Here is a 4,716-nt window from a genome sequence, read left to right as displayed (position 1 = left end):
GCAGAACAAAGTAAACTAATGCAGATACAATCAAGATTATGAGCTAACAGTGGTGACGTATGGGAGTTGCAGGACGTCGGCGTCTGGGAGATGCATGCTGTATTTGGTCTGTGGAGTAGCGAGAGTGCATCGTCGGAGAAATGGGGCTGCGTCTGTGGAGATGGGCACCACCGGTGGGGTAGCGGGATGGCACCGTCGAACTCCTTGCCCCTATGCTCTGTCTAGAGGGGGCATTGGGACCAGTAGATATGCGGGACGGCGGCGCGACAACACATCTAGGAGCAGAGCATCGCGCTCGGGAGTGGTACTACGGGAGCGTCCATGACAGCGTGTGCGTGGGCGTTCAAGTGGAAGGACGGATTTGGGCCTTGGCCTTGGGCCAGGTGAGCTCCAAATCATGCTACCGTGGTGTATAATTGGTGGCGTCTAGTACGCGAGAACGCACCTACTTATCAGCTAATCGGGTGACCCATGGGTACAACTCTGTACCTTCCCTGCCTGCAACTAATCAGGCCACCCAAGCGCAAGACTGATGGTCAAGGTCGCACCACAAAAACACGCGCCCAACGCTCGCCACTTGGTCACCTCTAACCCATGGTCCTCCACCGTGGGGCCAGCCTAGGAGTGACTACCGGCACCTAGCTAGTGAGCTAGTCCGAGCCACATTGAGCTTCTGCAATGCTCGAGCCGAGCTCATTTTTCTGCGTCACAACGCCAACGAACCGGCCCGAGCCGAGCTGAAAAAGGGCGAGCCAAACAGCAGCTCGGACCGAGCCTGGCCGAGCCAGCTCGTGTCCAGCCTTACGTGAGTATTCAAAAATCACTACATACCTGGAGTGAGCACAACTTATGTTCGATGCTATGTCATGTACTTGTTGTCACGGAAATTTTGGTACCTTGTTTTTAGCGTAGCAAGTTAGCATCTTGTGCTGTCGGGATGGATGACCAGTCCTATCATCATCTTGTGCTTTCACTTTGAGTATCATGCATGGTACTACTTAATTCTTGCTTAATCAATGTCGCCTTTTTGGTACAAAAAGGAAACTTGGGACGTACGTGATGCTCTTCTCAGTCATAGCATATAGCTACCTGATATTGACCTTGTTGCTTCACAAAAAATCATCGTAGTGTATGTATGGTAAGCTGAGCTACTGGAAGCTGCTGGCCAACAACAAGTATGGTACTCCAACAAAATGTCACGTGCAATGATCCATCCATCCACTCATACATCACCAACCTGACCTCGTCCTACACCGACAAGAGCAATGAGGCCTCCATGGTGTCCGCTTCCGTCATCATGTTCGTCCTCGCCGGCCTCTTCTTCAACCTCAACCTCTTCAGCGGCCTCTCTGACGCGAGTGCCATCTTGGACCCCAAGGTGCGCCTCGTGCTCACCTCGGCGCTCTCGCTCTTCCTCCCCGTCATGTCCTACCTCTTCTCCGAGGCAAAGAACGCCGGCGCTGCCATGGCGATGACGTCATCACACTCGGCCTCCACAGGCGCGAATGACTTCTCCCTGCGGGCGGGACTCATCCTTATATGGATGCTTCTCGTGGAGCTACTCCGCAAGAAGGTGGACGACATCCGGTGGCGGGGATACTCGGGCACCATCCAGCGCGCCGGCCGCGTCGTGTGGCTGGGCAGCCTCGTCTTCTTCAACATCCGGAGTGCTGGGCGGAAGGCGGTGTTCGCCATCCTCTGGATCCTTTGCGCTATCAAGGTGGTGCAAAGGATTGCCTTCACTGAGGTCGCAAAACGCTCCTACGTCCATGGCAAGAACGCCCGGCTTATTACCTCCTACATGGAGCAAATGCTCAAAGCTGACCAACGGGCCATCGATGTGGAGGGCGCTGCTGCGCCGCTGCTCTCTGGAGAAGAGCTATTGAAGAGGTGCAACTACATTGTGACAGGGGAAGGTTACATGGTGAAGGAAGCCACGACAGATGGCTATGAGTTGAACTTGGACTTGGATGGTCCTGCTAGTGCCATCACTGTAAGTAAAATCTGGCAGCTAGATGACGACTACGAGAGTGACCGGACCTTCATCGACTTCGACCGTGATCAACGCCTCGGAGGCTCTGCCTCTCCTTTGCACTCTTTAAGCTGCTTCGGAGAAGGATCCAACATCTGGAAGAGATCAAGGAGGAGGAAGCCCGCGACTGCAAGAACCTCATCTTCAGAGGCCTATGCAGGTGCAAGAATGGCGAGGGCTCGGAGGAGGCACTGTTCCAATTAATGAACGACGAGCTCAACTTTCTTTGTGAGTACTACCACTCCGTTGTCCCAGTTGTCATGGCCAGCCCCCTCTTCTTACTCGCAAACTACTTGTTGCTCCCTATCGCCGTGTTTGGCCTTTGCCTCATGACGATCATTCTTTGTGGCTATGGGGACGTGAGCTATGCGTTCTATAGCATCCACACTGACAACTTCGCCCTACATTCTGGCCTACCAACACTGGCCAGATGCCTCCTGGACGGTGCTAGAACATCACCCCAAACCTTTTTCTCCTTGGTAGACCTCTCCATCACATGTCTTCTCTTCATCATCTTCTTCTATGAGGAAATTTGGGAGTTCCTTGTCTTCCTCCTCTCCAACTGGTTCATGATATCACTTATCGGGAACTACGCATCCAATCCCAGATGGCGTGTGAGCCCAACCATTACTGGCACCTTCCGTCGTCTCATGTGGCTTCGGAGTAAGATGAGCCATGAGAGTGTTTGCTTTAGGCAGTTCTCTGTGTTGAACCTTCGTTGGCCAGTCATATTTGGGGTACCGACCACACTTTCCTTGATGGTGAGAACTGTGCCCGTGCCGACCAAAGTGAAGCATTCCATCAAGGAATACCTCTTGGCACATGATCATGGTGATGGTCTTACCAATGGAAAGTCCGCATTGCAGAAGAATCACATGTCCAGTCTCTCATGGGCGTGCGAGAGTAAGAGCATTTCCGAGGTCATCCTCACATGGCACATCGCCACCAGCCTCTTTGAGGATAGGTGCCCACCTAAGAGCAAGGACGGGGCAGCCATGTGCAAAGCTGCGACAACGTTATCCAAGTACTGCGCATACCTAGTGGCCTTCCACCCGGAACTGCTACCGGACAACGAGGAGAAGACCGAGGCTGTGTTTGAAGTTGTCAAGGAGGAGCTCAAGGCCAAGCTCGGGTGCGGGGAGTACTACTTTACACGTCGGCGTTTCCGGGTTGACAAGATTATGGAAACTGGGCTAGCACAAGGAATCTGGACAGAAAAGAAGATGGTGAAGAATGGGGCAACACTGGCTAAAGCACTAGTAGTAGTTGCGAATAACGACCAAGGAGCTGTGTGGAAGATGTTGGCCGACCTATGGACGGAGCTTGTCGTCTATGTGGCGCCATCGAGTGATGAGGATCGTATCAAAGGGCACCAAAAGGTGCTAGTACAAGGAGGCGAGTTTGTCACCATGCTTTGGGCCCTGGCCACACATATTGGCTTATACCGCATGGCCACCCATCTCGTAGTGCAGTCGGGCCAAAGTTGAGAGGTCCGACAGGATCTCCAGATATATCTATTTATGGATGGTCCTTGCTTGTGATATTTTTATTGTCTTGACTCATTGTGTGATGTGTGCATTTTTTTTCTTATTTTGATTTCATATGGTTATAGTTTATTGAGTTTTGTAACATTGATTTTATTTCATTTACGATTTTGTTTCATTTACCATGATTTTTGTATGAGACTATGTTTGATATATTATTGTGGTATTTACGATTTTTTTCATTTACCTTGATTTTTTTGTATTAGAGTATGTTTGATATATTATTGTGGATTATAATACCCCATTTTTTAGTATCATTAAACTTATTTTCACTAAGTTCTAGAAACACTTGGAAAATCAACAGAAGCTTCTAGGAAAGTCTCTATCCCCACGTAGGATTCTTGCTTGGGACCTCAAGAGGGATCCCTTGGGAAGAGGCCAACTGACCTAGCATCAAGTTCTTTAAATAACTGGTTACCATAAAATTTAAACTTTAGCGTGGCACCTCGTTTTCCATAGCGTCTTATTGATCGGTCTTGTGTAGGACTCATACGACGTACGCCACCATCTCTATGCAGTGCGGCTAAGACAGGTCGCCATATCTGAGTACTTTCCGACCGCTTGCCATCAAGCTAGGTAGACACAAAGTCACATCACCCAGAGCTTCGAGATCCAACAATTGCGGTTCTTAGGGATTGGCTGCTAGGGCAACATCGGCTGGAATTTAGGGTCCAACTATGGCGCTTAGTCCAGCTCGATCTTCTCGCAGAACCTCGCTTGGCACGATCTTCTTGCCAATGACACCACTGGGAGGAAGAGAATGTGGGCTTGCTCCAGCTCGGCTACATGCACATCGGTCGGCTCGGGTCAGCGCCAGTCCTAAGATTTTGAGGGCCCTGGGCGAGACTAAAATTTTAGCGTGACTAGATGGACCCTTTCTCAAGGAAGACGACATCGACAAGACGACGAGTCGACAAACTGACCATCAAAAATTCAGAATTAAAGAAAAAATACTTTGAAATAAAAGAGTGTGTTACATGAGTAGTCGCGAACTGCTACCGGCGGACGGCGGACGGCGATTGTATCTCTGATCGGTGTGGGCAGCCGAACTGTGCTGTGCGCGGGATATTGCTAATCGGTCGCACCGTCGCAGGAAGATGGTGTCGTGCCATCGACCGTCGTCCAGGGCTGGGCGTCGTA

General features: G+C 50.7%; 1 pseudogene; it reads left to right on the top strand.

Annotated features, from left to right (window-relative positions):
• The first annotated feature begins 1,177 nt into the window (after positions 1-1,177).
• LOC124671110 lies at positions 1,178-3,519 on the top strand (annotated as a pseudogene).
• Positions 3,520-4,716: the final 1,197 nt, after the last annotated feature.

Source organism: Lolium rigidum, chromosome 7, assembly GCF_022539505.1.
Source record: "Lolium rigidum isolate FL_2022 chromosome 7, APGP_CSIRO_Lrig_0.1, whole genome shotgun sequence".
Classification (NCBI taxonomy): Eukaryota; Viridiplantae; Streptophyta; class Magnoliopsida; order Poales; family Poaceae; genus Lolium; species Lolium rigidum.
This window is presented reverse-complemented; position numbering and strand designations above follow the sequence as displayed.